Genomic DNA, 19,312 nt, shown 5'->3' on the forward strand with positions numbered 1-19,312 from the left:
CATTAGGAAGCAACCAAATTATCGCAACATAAACAGTAAATACATTGAACTATAAAACTATTCTATAGAAGCGGAATGTATATCACTTGGAAAAGGAATGTACAGACATGCCAAAATGATAAGAATTGTCTAGTGTTTCCCTTATGACTGTTGTCATGTAAATCAGTTTACCAGGGCTTGGACACTGAAATGATAAAACCCTAGTTTTGAATATGTAATCTGTGGTTTTCAAACTTTCCTTTCACCATATATCCTCAGAAAAATGGGAGCCCTGTGTGTATAAAACAGATAGGAGCAGAACTACTTTAGTTCAAGGAGGGTGGCCACCAATGAATTCCTTCTACCTTCCTCAAATCTTGCAGCATCTCTACGGACCATGAGCAGAAGGGGTTTAACAACCATGAGGCCCAGTGTAGATCGCTTCCTCCTGCAACAGGTATTAGAAAGTCACCAGTTTACTGTAAAATGGAACTACTCTGCTTTTATGCAATCTACCATGTAGACTTTGTAATTAGTAGGGACTCTGGTAAAGCGTAACACTAAAAATAGCCACCATTTCTTTCTTTTTTATTGTGAAGTATAATTGTGGAGATCCATAAAGTCCAATAATGATTAATTGAATGTCCATATAACATTACCTAGCTCACAAAATAAAACTGTATCAGCACCGCAAGCACTCCCATGTGAGTAGCTACCATTTATTTGGTGCCTACAATGTTGTTGGTTTGCCTATGGTTTTTGTGTTGTTTTTTTTTTTAAATAAGCTCTATGCCCAACGTGGGGCTTGAACTCACAACCCCAAGATCAAGAGTCACATGCTCTACTGACTGAGCCAGCCAGGTGCCCCTACCTAGGTCTTATTTAAGCCTCCCTGAACCCCATGAGGTGGGTTGGTATTGTTGATCCTGTGTTACAAACGAAAAACTGATGACCATTTTGAATTGTTTCCCTCAAATCACAGAACTAGTGTATGCTGAAGCAGGGACTCAAGCCAGTTTCTCACAGAAGACTAAGCAATGACTTGGTTCTAATTTGGGGCTGTGAATGTGAACACCAGTGAGACAAGCTGTCCTATGATCTTTGTTTCCTATGTTCCAGAAAATAATAAGTGTAATCAGACTTTGAGGAAAATTTGAGAAATTTTATTTGACTATTTAAATTTAGGAAGCTTCTAAAGAAGTAAACTTTAAAGGAAACTGCTCAAGTATGTATCTGAAATAGTCATTGGAAAATATTTTCTAGACATTCTATTTGTAGAACTCAAAGGGACAATTCACAGAAGCAATGGTATAATCAATGATGCAATCAGTGGTTGAAACAAATTACCTTATGAATCCTGTCTCATTACTCTTCACCATTTGTATATTATTAAGGTTTTTTGGTACACTAAAAAAAAACCGGTTCTCATGAAATAAAAATTGATAGATGTCCAGGGAAGCATTTCTAGTTGATCTTACCTGTGTGCACTGATAGTGGACCATATTTAATGAGGGAGTTCTCAAATACTCTCCGTAACCTGCAGTTGGGAAACCAAGGGGGTAAAGTATGTGCACCTTCTGTCCTTGTTTTTCATTTCAAAATATTCAATGCAATCAAGATAAATATGATATAGGCAAGATAAAGATACTATTTTGAAAATATTTGTTCCTTTCCCCCCGTAATTCACATTCTCTAGCAGTCATTCTGCTGTTATAGCAGAATTCCTCCTATAGGGAAGGAGAGGATAATATGACTTTAGGGCAGTCCATACCAGGGATAGCAAGGAAGTAAAAAGCCACTCATTCCAGCCTTGGTAGATTTTGAGGAGGAGAAGGGTAAAGAAGGAAGCAGGCTTCTGAGACTTGTGGGTCCTGATCTCTAGCCTATAGCATGAACATCGACTGGCAGTAATGTAGAGGTGGGAGTAAGAGTTTTCATTTAGTGAGCCTGCCTTGTTTATCCCATCTGTAATCCAAGAATGCATCACTACTTAGAAGGGTCCAAGAGATCCGAAGAGGGCTTGATTAAGAAATACTGAAGGCATCAGGACCTTAAACCCAGAGCCACTTAGTTTTACAACACCAGGGGCATCATTCAATGGAATACAATGGATGTCATTTAATACAATGAATGATATCCCTGGGAGTTGGGGGACAAGGTGACCCTTTTTGGAATCCATGAAATTGCTATATGAATAAACTTATTTTTAAAATCTTACTTTAAGGGGCGCTTGGGTGGCTCAGTTAGTTAAGTGTCTGCCTTTGGCTCAGGTCATGATCTGGGGGTCCTTGGGATGGAGCCCTGCCTCAGGAGTCCCTGCTCAGCGGGGAGTCTGCTTCTCCCTCTCCCTCTGCTCCCCACACCTGCTCCTGTTCTCTTTCTCTTTCAAATTAAAAAAAAATCTTTAATAAAAAAAATCTTACTTTAAAAAATAATTTGAAATACTAGTGGTTCTATGAAGCATGGGTAACATATAAATTCTAACAAACTGTTCTTGGGAGTAGCATATGTTAAAGTACTTGACCACGCTGGGGGCACTATTTATACATACTTGGTCATGAGTTACTTTGCCCAACACGTTCTTCTCTAGGAAGAATTATTTTAAGACAATAGCCTAAAATCAAATCATATCAGGTGAAGCAAGGCTACTTGGGTTATGTTAAGGATTTTTTTTTTCCCTCTATTCACAAAGCTTGGGGGCAATTCAGGAATTAGGCAGATGAAGAATTATGTCAGCTCAGGTATGGAATAACCCTGAGAGTCTGCTCTGTGTTCTCTCCTACAGACAGATAATGTGCCTTAATTATCAGGTTTGCTTCTGCACATTCGATGTAACCCCCCATCCCTCTCTCAGTTTCCCTTTGATCTGTTTCTTTGCTCCATTAATTCTCTCTTGGTCATTAGCTTTGCTGAGGTGAGCTAACATAAATGGAAAGTTTTAAGAGTTTTACTTTCTAAAACCACGGAAGATAGTATGTACTCCAGAAGTTGGACATCCCATAAATTTCAGTGTGATGTTGGTTCAGGGAGAATAGTGAAAGAGAAAATTGCTGACCCCCCCCTTTTTTTTTTTTTTTGGAAGATTTTATTTATTTGACAGAAACAGCGAGAGGGAACACAAGCAGGGGGAGTGGGAGAGGGAGAAGCAGGCTTCTCGAGGAACAGGGAGCCCGATGCGGGGCTCGATCCCAGGACCCCGGGATCATGACCTGAGCCGAAGGCAGACGCTTAACGACTGAGCCACCCAGGCACCCCGCTGACCCCTTTTGATCTCTGTCAGTTTAAAGCAGGAGGGGAAAGACTGGTATATAGAAAATAATACAAGATCAGCTCAATCAACTCTGTTCCCATCCAATGGACCTATGAACTTTGTGTAGACTTCGGTGGCTTTTTAGAATTTAAAATTCTATCCCTTATTGTAAGGGAATCTATGCCATCATATATCAAAGCAAAGCTTTCCCACTGAGTCTTGACCTACAACTGACAAACTAAAATATTAACAACATACTGATTTTCTACTGCTGCTATAAAAAGTTACCACAATTATGGTGGCTTAAACAATACAAATCTGTAGGTTAGAAGTCTAATGCAGTTCTCCAGGGGCTCAAATCGAGTTGTTGGCAGTTCTGTGTTCCCTTCTGGGGACCTTGAGGAAGAATCTGTTTGCCTTTTCCAGCTTCCATGGACTGCTTATATTCCTTGCTCCTTACCCTCTTTCTCCATCTACACAGCTGGAAATGATGGGTTGAGTCCTCAAATGGCATCATCTTGACCCTGCTTCTGCTGTCACATCTTTTTTTCTGCCCCTGACATCTCCACCTACTCTTCCACTCTTTCTGCCTCCCTTTCCCACTTAGAGGGATCACTGTGATTACATTAGGTTCACATAGATAATCTCCCTATTTTAAGATCATTGATGAGTTGATCATCTGTTCAACTTTATTAATTCCATTTGCAACCTTCATTCTCCTTTGCCATGTAATGTAACATATTCACAGGTTCCAGGGATGAGGACATGGTACCTGGGGGTCCATTATTCTGCCTACCATATAGAGATTCGAATTCACCACCACCACTTATCTTAAGAATGTTGGCCTTCTAACTTCATAAATGACAAGTGTTGACTGCCTTGCTGCTGAGCAAGATGCAGAATGGAAAGTGGTATAGCTTAAAAATGAGCTCCACAGTGCAGCTCAATAAATTGATGTAATTAAGATGGATATACCCATTTTATTTTATTTTAATTTAATTTTTTTTTTTAAAGATTTTATTTATTTATTTGAGACAGAGAGAATGAGAGAGAGAGAGAGCACATGAGAGGGGGGAGGGTCAGAGGGAGAAGCAGACTCCCGCTGAGCAGGGAGCCCGATGCGGGACTCGATCCCGGGACTCTGGGATCATGACCTGAGCTGAAGGCAGTCGCTCAACCAACTGAGCCACCCAGGCGCCCCCATTTTAAATGATGTCTGATCACAAGTAGTTTCTCTGCCATTTAATCCTTACAGTCTACCAAAGGAGCCTCTTTCTCCTCCAAGTATCCTTAAATAAGAACTTTCTCTTAAGGGTCAAATAATAGAAGTACAGTAATAGCTACAAAGCAAACAAATTGTTGAGTTTTTCAAGACTTCTTTGGGGGCTAGTAGAATTGCATCTTTGTCATAATGAGGCTGGTGTGTGTGGTAAGAGCTATAAACTAAGTGCTCCTTGCCTTAAATTCCTTTACTTACTGCCTGACTGATCTCACTAATGTCAAATGTCAACTTCTCATTGTTGAGCAAGATACATCTTATTTTTTAAAAAGATTTACTTATTTATTTTAGAGAGAGAGGGAGTGAGAGAGAGAGAGAGAGAGCAGGGGGAGGGGCAGAGGGAGAGGGAGACAAGCGGATTCCCTGCTGAGTGGGGAGCCCAACGTGGAGCTTGATCCCAGGATTCTGGGATCATGAATCCTGGGATCATGACCTGAATGGAAATCAAAAGTCAGATGCATAACCAATTGAGCTACCCAGGTGTTCCCCATCTTAATTTTTTTTTAAGATTTTATTTTCAAGTAATCTCTACACCTAACGTGGAACCTCGAACTCACAACTCTGAGGTCAAGAGTCGCAAACTTTACTGACTCCAGCCAGGTGCCCCAGATACATCGTAACATTTATAGCTGAACAACTAGCCAAAGGGCATATATAATTATTAAAACACATGATTGGACATTCTTTATAGCCATAATGGTTAAATACATCCTAGGCATTTGAAAAATCACATTGGCTGACTTCAAATATCTAATATTTCATTGCAAGTATCCTAAAGAGGTGAAAGGGAAGTGTTCATGAGGAACATAGTAGCACAGGTTTTGCTCCAGATAATATGTATACTTCTAAAATCAGTTATGTGTTTTTTTTTTTTAACAGCAAATTTACAAAACACAAATTTTGTGTGCTTCAAAGAAAAAGTATCTTTATTTGGAAAGAATATCTGTATTTCATTAGTCTACCACCTTCAAAAGCGTTTTTAGGCCGCCTCTTTTGGAATTGCCTTTTGTTCCAGAAGCATATTCTTTGGAATTGCCTCAGTGATTTAGTGGTAAAAAGTATTTGTATTTTGTGGATTGATTTGATTCTTACTTTTCCTTGAGTTTAGGGTACAAAATGCACTTATCAGATGGGGCCTCAAATTAACTCATCAGTTTTGATGACTCAAGTTCCCACTTAAGGGCTCCTGTTGTCATTTGTCAACTGGCTTAACACAAAAGTTGTCCCAACTTACCATTTCTTGAGTGCCTATATCGGTTAGCGTTCTTTTGTTTCAAGATACAGAAGTTAACTCTAAAATGGCAAAACGAAAATTATTGAAAGGTCACTCATTGAAACAAAGGACAAGTTAAACCATCAAGAATGTAGGCAGCAGATACCTACAAGAGACTCATTTTAGACCTAAAGATAACTGTTGATTGAAAGTGAGGGGCGCCTGGGTGGCCCAGTCGGTTAAGCATCAGCCTTTGGCTTAGGTCATGATCTCAGAGATCTAGTCCTACATTGGGCTCCTTGCTCAGCAGGGAGCCTGCTTCTCCTTCCGTCTGCTGCTCCCCCTGCTTGCACTTGCTCGCTGACAAATAAATAAATAAAATCTAAAAGAAAAAAAGGGGTGGGGGATGGAGAAACATCTATCATGCAATGGATGTCAAAAGAAAGCCGGAGTAGTAATAGTTATTTTGGACAAAATAGACTTTAAAACAAAAACTAACAAGAGACAGAGAAGGACACTATATAATAATAAAGGGGATAATGCAACAAGAAGATATAACAATTGTAAATATTTATGCACCCAAAATGGGAGCACCCAAATACATAAAACAATAACAAACATAAAGGAACTAATCGATAGGGGACTTTATTATTTTTTTTTCCCACTTATATCAATGGACAGATCATCTTAATAGAACATCAGCCAGGAAACAATGACGCTGAGTGACACACTGGGACAGATGATTTAACATATATTCAGAACACTGCATCCTAAAACATCAAAATATACATTCTTTTGAAGTGCACATGGAACATTCTCCAGAATAGATCACATATTGGGCCACAAAACAAGTCTCAACAAATTCAGAAACATCAAAGTCATACCATGCATCTTTTCAGACCACGAGGCTATGAAACTAGTAGTCAGACACCAGAAAAAATCTGGAAAAACTACAAATACATGAAGGTTAAATAACATGCTACTACACAGTGAATGGGTCAACCAGGATATAAAAGGAAAAATAAATAGTCCCAGGACCTGCAAGCATGCCCTGCTGGGCCATGCTCTCCCTCTGCCTCCCACTGGCCACCATCTTGGACCCCCAGCTGCAGCAGCAGCTCCAGTTCCCGCTCCTCAAGGGTCTCAGCCTGGAGGACAAGGAGAACACCTTCCCGCCCCCTGCCCTCAGTGGTCTGGCGTGCTGGCCAGCAAGACCACCAGGACGATCTTCTGGGAGGCCCCAGAGCCAAAAACTAAGATACTTGCCCCTAGCGTGGAGGACGAGCCCCTACTGACAGAAAACCCTCTTCGCTTTGTCATCTTCCCTATGAAGTACCATGATCTTTGGCAGATATGTAAGAAAGCTGAGGCTTCCTTTTGGACAGCTGAAGAGGTGAATCTTTCCAAGGACATTCAACACTGGGAATCGCTGAAGCCTGAGGAGAGAGATTTTATACCCCACGTTCACATTCTGGCTTTCTTTGCGGCGAGTGTTGGCATAGTAAATGAAAACTTGGTGGAGCGGTGTGGCCAAGAAGTTGAGATGACAGAAGCCTGCTGTTTCTATGGCTTCCAAATTGCCATGGAAAACATCCATTCTGAGATGTGTAGTCTCCTCACTGACACTTATATTAAAGATTCCAAAGAGACAGAATTTCTCTTCAACACCATCGAGACAATGCCTTGTGGAAGGAAGAAGGCAGACTGGGCCTTGCGTTGGGTTGGGGACAAAGAGGCTACCTACGGGGAATGGGATGTGGACTTTGCTGCCACGGAAGGAATCTCCTTTTTTGGTTCTTCTGCGTCGATATTCTGGCTCAAGAAATGCAGCCTGATGCCTGGCCTCGCGGTTTTCCAATGAGCTTATTAGCAGAGATGAGGGTTTACACCACAACTTTGCCTGCCTGATGTTCAAACACCTGGTCCATAAACCTTCAGAGCAGAGAGTGAAGGAAATAATTATCAATGCCGTTAGGATAGACCAGGAGTTCCTCCCAGAGGCCTTGCCCGCGAAGCTCATTGGGATGAACTGCACGTTAGTAAAGCAGTATATTGAATTCATGGCAGACTGACTTAGGTAGGAACTAGGTTTTAGCAAGGTTTCCAGAGTAGAAAATCCATTTGACCTTAGGGAGAATATTTCACTGGAAGGGAAGACTAACTTCTTTGAGAAGAGAGGAGGCCAGTATCAGAGGATAGGAGTGATGTCAAGTCCAACAAAGAATTCTTTTACCGTGGATACTGACTTATAAGTGAATGAAGATGTGCTCTTATCTTGCTGATTTTTCCCCTCCTTCTCACACACACACAAAAATCAGCTACTTGAAGTGTATCAAACCAGATACACTATGAAATATCCATAATATTCATTAATAATATTGTTAAAACTGTGTAGCACCTCATAAGCAAGCCTGTTGATTAGTGATGCTAGTTGTCTCACCTAGAAAGAAGCAGAGACAAAAGCTACTCAGATTCTTAGGAAAGATCTTGGCCGTGTTTGGCTTTTGCAGGGAGGATGGCTGTCCATGAGTTCACCGTGGCTCTTAGTGGCAGTCAAGGCTCGAAGTGTGGGGACCCTAGGCTGAGTCTGATCCAGCAAGATTAATCAGTCAGTTACTCCAAGGCCTTTGGGAGGTGTCCCCCTTGGTGCTTCAAAGCAGATTTTAAAGTTTACTTACTGATTTGTATATAAAACTGGCACTTTATTTTTTTAATTTTTTATTTTTTTTTAAAAGATTTTATTTATTTATTCATGACAGACAGAGAGAGAAAGAGAGAGAGAGGCAGAGGGAGAAGCAGGCTCCCAAGGAGCAGGGAGCCTGATGCGGGACTCGATCCCAGGACTCTGGGATCATGACCTGAGCTGAAGGAAGACGCTTAACCATCTGAGCCACCCAGGTGCCCTAAAACTGGCACTTTATCCACAAATAAACATAGTTCAAATAAACGAACGTACTGTCGCAACAAAGGCCTGATTTAACCTAATTTGGTTTCTAGCCCAAATGCAAAGCCTTCTACTGACCACTAATGGGAGCCAGTCTGGAATTTACTAGGTGACCAAAGTCCGTCAAACCTGTGCAGATGAAGCACATTATTTCTATTCTTTATTTTCTAGAATGAATGGATGTGCTCTTTAATCAACTTTAAAGTCAGTCGTGCACATCTTGAGGTATTAGCCAGTTGGTGCCACAAAGAGGGCAGGCTGTGGTTTGTATTTCGGAGGCCACGTCGTCAAGTGTCATGGAAAGAAAGCGAGGGGAAAGGAGCTTCTAACTTAAATCACTGGACCTTGAACTGTGATGCAGGCTGACTGATGGTCACCTGGGGGCGTGCAAGGGGCAGCATCCTCTTATTTCTCAAATCGTATTTTCCCCAATTTCAAGCTCTTACTGAAGATCCTTAGACCCTTAGCTATAGGATCTGAGATGATGTTGTAAATTAATTTTCCAATCATCCTTGCATGAAATGCCCCACTGAGGATCTTGCTCCAGGTAAGTGGCACCACCAGAACTGAAGTAGGCTCCCCGAGAAGTTGAGCATTTATTCCAATTTGGTTGAATTTTTAAGTCGATACTGTTGACCAAATCCATTTATATTTACTACATGTTTTTTAAATTAGAAAAAATAATTTTTTTTCTGTGTAGGTCCTTTTATATCTGTGGTTCATATTTTGAAATAATTGCCCAGTTAGTGCGGTTCATGATTGAAGCAGATAGAGTTCAGTGCAGTTACTTCCAGCATCTGCCCCAATCTGAGCATCATCTTGTTGGATTCCTGACCTTCAGGAGAAAATTCTAGTTGCATGAGCTGTATAAATACATGCTCTATTCACATCATAATTTTAGAATGAAGTATAAAAATATACTTAATAGGGCTAGTTTGAATCAACCTGCCTTTGTGTTCCCCCGCCTTCTCCCTGCCTCCCTCCCCCCAAAAAAAAACCCAGCCAAGATGTTACATGGAAGGCGGTAGATGATACGCACTGACCCTTTGGCTGCATTTGTTAACCTGTTGTATTGTGTTGGCTGATCACTGGCCTGTTCTATCATCAGTTTTCTTCATTTATTGTATAAGTTGTCAAATAGTCAATTTAAAAATTTCTGTAATGAGGCTTTCTATCTTTTTTTTTTAAGATTTTATTTATTTATTTGACAGAGAGAGAGAGAGAGAGAGAGAGATCACAAGTAGGCAGATAGGCAGGCAGAGGGAGAAGCAGGCTCCCTGCTGAGCACAGAGCCCGATGTGGGGCTTGATCCCAGGACCCTGGGATCATGACCTGAGCCGAAGGCAGATGCTTAACCATCTGAGCCACCTGGGCGTCCCGAGGCTTTCTATCTTTTAAATGATTGTTACCTAAAGTCAATCCAGATTATGTGGTTCTTACACTTGTGCAACACAAAAGTGAATAAATGTTTTTGCCTCGTGAAAAAAAAAAAGAAATAAGAAATAAGTACATGGAAACAAATGAAAATGAAAACACAATGGTCCAAAACCTCTGGGATGCAGCAAAGTCGGTCCTGAGAGAGAAGTATATAACAATACAGGCCTTCCTCAAGAAGTAAGAAATATCTTAAACAACCTAACCTTACACCTAAAGGAGTTAGAAAAAGAACAACAAACAAAACCTAAAACCAGCAAAAGGAAGGAAATAATAAAGATTAGAGCAGATATAAATGATATACAAACTAAAAAAAAAAAACACAATAGAACAGATCAATGAAACCAGGACCTGGTTCTTTGAAAAAAATCACTAACGTTGATAGACCTCTAGCCAGATTTATCAAGGAAAAAAGAGGAATCAAATAAAATTTCAAATGAGAGAGGAGAAATAACAACCAACACCACAGAAATACAATCATAAGAGAATATTATGCGGTTGCCTGGCTAGCTCAGCCAGTGGAGTGTGCAACTCTCGATCTTGGGGTTGTGCATTTGAGCCCCATGTTGGGTGTAGAGATTACTTAAAAGTAAAATATTTTATTATTTTTTAAAGATTTTATTCATTCATTTGACAGAGAGAGACACAGCGAGAGAGGGAACACAAGCAGGGGGAGTGGGAGAGAGAGAAGCAGGCTTCCCGCTGAGCAGGGAGCCTGATGCAAGGCTCGACCCAGACCCTGGGATCATGACCCAAGCCGAAGGCAGATGCCTAACGACTGAGCCACCCAGGCGCCCCTAAAAGTAAAATATTTTTAAAAAGAATATTATGAAAAACTATATGCCAACAAATGGGACAACCTGGAAGCAATTGACAAATTCCTAGAAACATATAAACTATCAAAACTGAAACAGGAAGAAATAAAAAATCTGAACATACTGATAACCAGCAAAGAAACTGAGTCAGTAATCAAAAAACTCTGAACAAACAAAAGTCCAGGACCAGATGGCTTTATAGGCAAATTCTACCAAACACTTAAAGAATTAATACCTATTCTTCCTAAACTATTCCAAAAAATAGAAAAGGAAGGAAAACTTCCAAATTCATTCTATGAAGCCAACATTACCCTGCTACCAAAACCAGATAAAGACATCACTAAAAAAGAGAACTACAGGCTAATATCCCTGATGAACATAGATACAAAAATTCTCAACAAAATACTAGCAAACCAAATTCAATGATACACTACAAAAATCATTCACTATGGGCAACCCTTTTGGGTCCCCTCCCTCTTTGAGAGCTTTGTACTATAGCTCAACAACTTTACTGTTGTTCAATAAACTTTGCTTTGCTGCCCACCAAAAAAATTAAAATAAAAACAAAAAAAACAAAACAAAAAACCCCAAGAATCATTCACCACAATTAAGTGGAATTTATTCCTGGGATGCAAGTGTGGTTCAATATTCACAAATCAATGTGATATATTGCTTCAATAAGAGAAAGGATAAGAACCATACAATCATTTCAATAGATGCAGAAAAAGTGCAACATCCATTCATGATAAAAACCCTCAACAAAGTAGGTTTAGTGGGAACATACCTCAACATAATAAAGGCCATATTGAAAAACCCACCGCTAACATCATCCTTAATGGGGGAAAACTGAGAACTTTTCCCCTAAGGTCGGGAACAAGACAAGGATGCCCACTCTCACCACATTTATTCAACATAGTACTGGAAGTCCCAGCCACAGCAGTCACAACAAAAAGAAATAAAAGACATCCAAATAGGTAAGGAAGAAGTAAAATTTTCACTGTTTGCAGATGACATGATACTATATATAGAAAATCTAAGACTCCACCAAAAAACTGCTAGAACTGATAAACAAATTCAGTAAAGTCAAAGGATACAAAATCAATGTACAGAAATCTGCATTTCTATACACCAATAATGAAGCAGCAGAAAGAAAAATTAACAATCCCATTTACAATTGTACCCAAAATAATAAGATACTTAGGAATAAACCTAACCAAAGATGTCAAAGACCTGTACTCTGAAAACTATAAAACACTGATGAAAGAAATTGAAGATGACACAAAGTAATGGAAAGACATTCCATGCTCATGGATTGGAAGAAAAAATATTGTTAAATGTCTATACTACCCAAGGCAATCCCTACACATTTAATTCAATCCCTATCAAAATATCAACAGCATTTTTTACAGAACTAAAACAAACAATCCTAAGATTTGTATGGAACCACAAAGGACCCTGAATAGCCAAAGCAATCTTGAAAAGGAAAAGCAAACCTGGAGGCATCGCAATTCTGGACTTTAAGTTATATTACAAAGCTGTAGTCATCAAAACAGTATGGTGCTGGCACAAAAATACACACATAGATCAATAGAACAGAATAGAAAATCCAGAAATAAACACACAATTATGTGGCCAATTGATCTTTGATAAAGCAGGAAAGAATATGCAATGGGAAAAGGACAGTCTCTTCAACAAATGGTGTAGGGAAAATTGGACAGCTACATGCAAATGAATGAAACTGGACCACTTTCTTACACCATACACAAAGATAAACTCAAAATGGATTAAAGATCTAAATGTGAGACCTGAAATCATAAAAATCCTAGAAGAGAACACAGGCAGTGTTTTGACATCGGCCATAACAACTTCTTTATAGATACGCCTCCTGAGGCAAGGGAAATGAAAGTGAAAATAAACTATTGGGTCTCTGTCAAGATAAAAAGCTCTGCACAGCAAAGGAAACAATCAACAAAACTAAAAGGCAACCTATGGAATGAGAGCAGATATTTGCAAATGACATATCTGATAAAGGGTTAGAATCCAAAATATATAAAGAACTTATAAAACTTAATACCCCAGGGCGCCTGGGTGGCTCAGTTGGTTAAGCGACTGCCTTCGGCTCAGGTCATGATCCTGGAGTCCCGGGATCGAGTCCCGCATCGGGCTCCCTGCTCGGCAGGGAGTCAGCTTCCCCCTCTCCTGTTCCCCTCTCTTGGGCTCTCTCTCTCTCTCTCATTCTCTCTCTCAAATAAATAAATAAAATCTTTAAAAAAAAAAAACTTAATACCCCAAACCCAAAACATCCAATTAAAAAATGGGCAGAAGACATGAACAGACATTTCTCCAAAGAAGACATACCGATGGCCAACAGACACATGAAAAGATGCTCATCATCACTTATCATCAGGGAAATGCAAATCAAAACTACAATGAAATAGCACCTCCCACATGTCAGAATGGCCAAAATCACTAGCACAAGAAACAACAGGTGTTGGTGAGGATGTGGAGAAAAAGGAAGCCTTGTGCACTGTTGGTGGGAGTACAAACTGGTGCAGCCACTGTGGAAAACAGTATGGAGCTTCATCAAAAAGTTAAAAATAGAGGGGCGCCAGGGTGGCTCAGTTGGTTGAGGGTCCGCCTCTTGGTTTTAGCTCAGGTGATGATCTCAGGGTTGTGGGATCAGCCCTGAATCAGTGGGGAGTCTGCTTGGGGATTATCTTCTTCTGTTCCTCCCCTCACTTATGTGCTCTCACACATGCATCCTCTCTCTAGGATAAATAAATGTTTTTTTAAAAAGTTAAAAATAGAACTACCTTATGATTGCACTACTGGGTTTACCCAAAAAATACACAGACACTAATTCAAAGGATACATGCACCCCTATGTTTATAGCAGGATCATTTACCATAGCCCAAGTGTCCATCAGTAGTAGATGAATGGATAAAGAAGATGTGGTATAAATGTATGAGGTACAATGGAATATTATTCAGTCATAAAGAGAATGAAATCTCCCCATTTGCAACGACATGGATGGAGCTAGAGGGTATTCTCCTATGCGAAATAAGTCCGTCAGAGAAAGACAAAATACCATATGATTTCACTCATATGTGGAATTTAAGAAACAAAATAAATAAGCAAAGGGAAAAAAAGAAAGAGAGAGAGAAATCAAGAAACAGTCTCTTGGGTTCCTTGCTGGCTCAATTGGTAGAGTATGGGACTCTTGATCTCAGGGTCATGAGTTCGAGCCCCCACATTGGGTGTGGAGCCTACTTAAAAAAAAGAGAAGAAAAGAAACAGTCTCTTAATTATAGAGAACAAACTGATGGTTACCAGAGAGAAGGTGGGTGGGGGATGGGTGAAATAGGTGATGGGAATTAAGGAGCGCACTTGTCATAATGAGCACAGGGTGATGCATGGAAGTGTTAAATCACTATATTGTACACCTGAAACTGATATAACACTGTATGTTAACTAATTGGAATTAAAATAAAAACTTAAAAAAAAACACACTATGCTGGGGAAAAAAAAGAATCTAAGCAGTGGAGACAGACAATTTTTCTCCTTTTTTTTTTTAAAGTAAACTCTACCCCTGGGCGGGGGGGGTGGGGGGTGGGGGGAGGGCCCTTGAACTCACAACCATGAGATCAAGAGTCACACGTTCCACCAGCTGAGTCAGCCAGATCACCCAGAGACAGACAATTTCATCAAGGTACTGTCATCAAAACAATTCAGTTCCAACCATTCTATGTTCTGTAATTTAACTTAAGCTTCAGGTTCTCAAGAAAGAGAATCCAAGTTGCTAAGGTTAGGTTACATGTCTGTCTCATGGGGTGGGGGTTCAGGAATAATTTATTGACCGATGTCAACAGTAAACTTGGCTCCATGAAGGCCCAGACACAGATACCACCTGGATAAATCACTTTTTTAAAGGATATAGAATGAAGTTAGCACAGTCAGGATACTCTGCAGAAAGATCAACAATATTCTCCAAAGACAAAGAGAAGTCGAAACTTCTGGATCCAGATCCTCAAAAGATAATGTTTTGAGTTGGCAAGGGTCACATTAGACCTTCTGAAAACTCAACTTCATCCCTCGGGCCCGTATTTATGTGGCAGAAGCTAGACGTCTGAGAGAGAGCCTGTCTAATATGTTGAAGACTGTCATATCCAAACCAAACACACCCCATGGTAGAGTTATGTTCTGCATACTGTGATTTCTAGAGTTCAATATATAGTACTTTAGGCCTGGAAAACTTCATCTATTGCTCTTAGCTTTCCCAAGGTAACATGCGTTGAGCCAAAAACATGCTTGAATTCAGTGCTGTTGGACTAGAGCAAAGTCAATTACTTATGCATCCCCAGGGCTATAGCTCATGGACCAGCTGGAGAGGCTATCCTGGGCCACGCACCTTGACTGACATCCCCTTGAGACCATATGGCTGGGTGTGGGAGCACACAAGGGTGGGGCAGTGGTGGTGGCAGGGGAGGACAGTTTCCCCAAGTTCTCTTTGCCTCAGGCATCATTCTCCAGAGGGATTTTTAAAATTTAATTTAATTTTATTATGTTATGTTAGTCACCATACATTATATCATTAGTTTTTGATGTAGTGTTCCATGATTCATTGTTTGCGTAACACCCAGTGCTCCATGCAATACATGCCCTCCTTAATACCCATCACCAGGCTAACCCATCCCCACCCCTCCTCCCCTCTAAAACCCTCAGTTTGTTTCTCAGAGTCCATAGTCTCTCATGGTTCGTCTCCCCCTCCAATTCCCACCCCCTTCATTTTTCCCTTCCTTCTCCTAATGTCCTCCCTGCTATTCCTTATGTTCCACAAATAAGTGAAACCATATGATAATTGACTTTCTCTGCTTGACTTATTTCACTTAGCATAATCTCCTCCAGTTCCATCCATGTTGATTCAAAAGTTGGGTATTCATCCTTTCTGATAGCTGAGTAATATTCCATTGTCTATATGGACACATCTTCTTTATCCATTCGTCTGTTGAAGGGCATCTCAGCTCTTTCCACAGTTTGGCTATTGTGGACATTGCTGCTATGAACATTGGGGTGCATATGGCCCTTATTTTCCAGAGGGATGTTTTAACTACAAAAAGGGAAAGATGTGCAGGCCAAAATAGAGGTCCTGTAGAGGGACTTATGTGAATAATTAGTTGTTGGGACCTCCAACAAGTTCTTCCCGTGCTCCACTCTACAAGAAGCTAGTCATTAAATCTACCCAGCTACCCAGGTCCTGAAGCACACTCTCTCCTCATTCTCAGAGTCTTTTTTCTCTGAAAGTACCCCAAGCAATCATGCCCTAGAAGGAAAAATAGGCAAGGGATTCACCTCAGAAACTCCCCGCTAAAACTGATCAGAATAGGGTGGTGCAAGAGCTTTCCCACAGTGGATTTCCCTCATTCTGGTTACTGTGGTTTCCTTTCTCCTGGATTTCAAGCTACTGTCGCAGTCAACTGAAGCAGCTCTTTGTTGCTGCCCTCATTTTTTGGACATCACTGTCTTCCCAAAGAAGCTGTTCTCCCTAAAATAATCTCCAGTGTTTCATTCCATTCCAACAGTTAAGAGGTGGCAACCACAGACACAGTACCTGCTCTTAAATCTGATATCATCTGTAAAAAGAACAAATTATTCAATCTTCTCTGTTTTATCAGTAAAAAGTACTTGTGACGGAACTCACAACCAAAGGATAACCCACTAATGGAAAGTGCTGCTTCCTCAGGAGAGAAGAGCACCAGCCCCCCATAGGATTACACTCTTTCAGGTAAAGTCCATCTCAAGAGAGTCTGATAGCAGCCTAGCTCTCTAGTGTTTTCCACCTTCCATGAGAAAGTCTTTGTATTGGACACAACACCCTATCTTCAGGAGCTGGTGAGAATACTTAGCAGGCAACTCTTGAATGTTAATGAGGCACATGACCTGTAGCACATCCTAACTAAGCACAGGGTTACTCATTTCTTTAGCACTCATCTTAACATCAGGCATACTCACCCATGGCATCCAAAATATTTAATCTTCCTCAGAGGTGATTTTTGTACCTAAAACCTAGCAGCCTGAGGAACCCTGAGGTATTCAGCAGGTGTATTAGACACTATGGGTCACATTATGAGCCAACAAATGTCAATCTAAGACACTTCTACAAATAAGTTAAGAAATCCAGCACCATAAATAATAATGTTTTGTATTTAAAAATGAAAATACTGTAAAGCAATGAAAAAGAAAAGCCCACAATTGTAAATTTGTTAATTGGGAAAGAATTCACAAAGAAGAGCTATAGAACAGTATGGCCCAAGAGTAGGACAGATGGAATAAGAATAAAGCCTTCCAAGGTAAAAATTTAAATGAAATTGGCACTTAAATCAATGTGTATAATTTGGGAACAAATATGAGTTATACATCATGTGTTTATAAGATTTTGTTATAATACGGACCAATATCCAGAGTTGGAAGTTGGTGGTATAAGAGTTGGCATGTTGCTCTTATTTTCCAGGAAATAATCCAAAAGCATAAGAGAAAATGAGCAAAAAATAAAAATGTGTGTGTCTGAGAGAGAGGGAGAGAGAAATTAAGAGACAGCAGAAATGCCAGATCACAAAATAGTAGAGGGACTGTGAAAAGCAGTGGGGATCAATCAGCTATGAGCATGGAAGCATATAGAGAGAAAATGCAACTGCAGGGTCGTAAAGCCAGCAAACTATACTTATCAAAGTGAGGGAGGCACCATGAAGCACAAAACTTAAATCCTTTGTTTGCAATAGTGGGAACAGGGTATGTGCACTGATGATATAAGTTCTCATGGGGAAACAGTCTATCTCTGTAGCAACGGGAGAAAAGAGATTTGGCATTATGAAAAAAAACCCACCCAAACCTACAAACAAAACTGTAGGTCATAAGAAAAATCCCAGCCGGGCAGCAACATGGTTTGGGTTCCTCGCCAACATAATGTCCTACGAGTAGCTGGTCCAGGAGTAATTTGCCTGTTTCAGAGATGAGTAAGTAAAAAAAAAAAAAAGAAAGAAAGAAAGAAACCATACAGGATCTATAAAGCACATGTCAAGAAAAAAAATTAAAAAGGTGAAGAGGATAAACGTAAAAAAAAAAGTGGTAGTCAACAACCACAAAAGAAAAATGTTTCCATAGAATGGCTGAATTGTGTTACTTCATGAATTAAAAGCAACAACTTTAAAAAGCAATCAGTCCTTTGAAGCAAGAGCTCAAAGCAGAGATGCAATAACTCAGGGAAGAAAGAATGAGGAACAGGAATACATAAGACATAAGCTAGCAGAACTCAGGGAACAAGTAGAAGAAGAAAGTACAGCCAGCATATCAGAATGAAAGCAATATACCAATATATATATTTCTATTGGTTCTCTCCCTCTATATCCTATTTGTTCTGCTTCCCTGGAGAACCTTGACTAATACAAGTGTATATATAATAGTAGAGAACTAATAAATGCTGTCTAAAGAAGTAAGAGATTAAGAGCATACTATAAAGTTATAAGGGTAAACTCTGGGGAAAAAAGCCCCAAATCTTGCTACCTATTAAAAGAAACACATTCAGGGCACCTGGGTGGCTCAGCCAGTTAAGCGTCTGCTTTTGGCTCAGGTCATGATCCCAGGGTCCTGGGATCGAGTTCTGCATCGGGCTCCCTGCTCATCGGGGAGCCTGCTTCTCCCTCTCTCACTGCTGCTCCCCCTGCTTGTGTTCTCTCTCTGTCAAATAAATAAAATCTTAAAAAAAAAAAAAAAGAAACACACACACACAAAACATAGAAAATAGATCATACACATCATCTTGAAAGAGATAGGAAAATAGAAAGCACAAAATAAATAGGACAGAACCAACACCAAATATATCTTATCAAAAAATATAAATGAATAAATTTACCCTTTTAAAGCAAAACTGAGAGAAGCACAGGGAGAACAGACACAGCTGCTGGCCCAAGAGCACAGAGATTAGAGAGCATAAAAGTGGGTGGAAGGAAATGAAAACAAAGTGTTAGAAAAGGTTAGAGAGAGAATGATAGATGGGAAGAACAGAGAAAGGAGATTCACTGTAAGCATAACTGCATGCCCAAAAATGAAAGTTCAAATAGTTGAACAGGACAAATAGTAACAATTCAAGAAAATATTTTTGAGATAAAGAAAGCTGGAATTGACATGTCAAAAGAGTACACTACGTTCCAGGAAAAACTGATCCCTAATACTAAATATTTAGATATATCCTAGTAAACTTACTGGACTTGAAAGGTTTAAAAAAGAATCCTCTGGGTGTCCAACCAAAAGTTTATAAAAAAAAAACTCAGAGGGGGGGCGCCTGGGTGGCTCAGTTGGTTAAGCGACTGCCTTCGGCTCAGATCATGATCCCAGGGTCCTGGGA

The 19,312-nt window shown here is 40.1% G+C and overlaps 1 pseudogene; it reads left to right on the forward strand.

The window, feature by feature from the left end:
* Positions 1-2,870: 2,870 nt before the first annotated feature.
* On the forward strand, positions 2,871-7,973 carry LOC110584124 (annotated as a pseudogene).
* The last annotated feature ends 11,339 nt before the right edge of the window (positions 7,974-19,312 follow it).

This window comes from Neomonachus schauinslandi, chromosome 2, assembly GCF_002201575.2.
Source record: "Neomonachus schauinslandi chromosome 2, ASM220157v2, whole genome shotgun sequence".
NCBI lineage: Eukaryota > Metazoa > Chordata > Mammalia > Carnivora > Phocidae > Neomonachus > Neomonachus schauinslandi.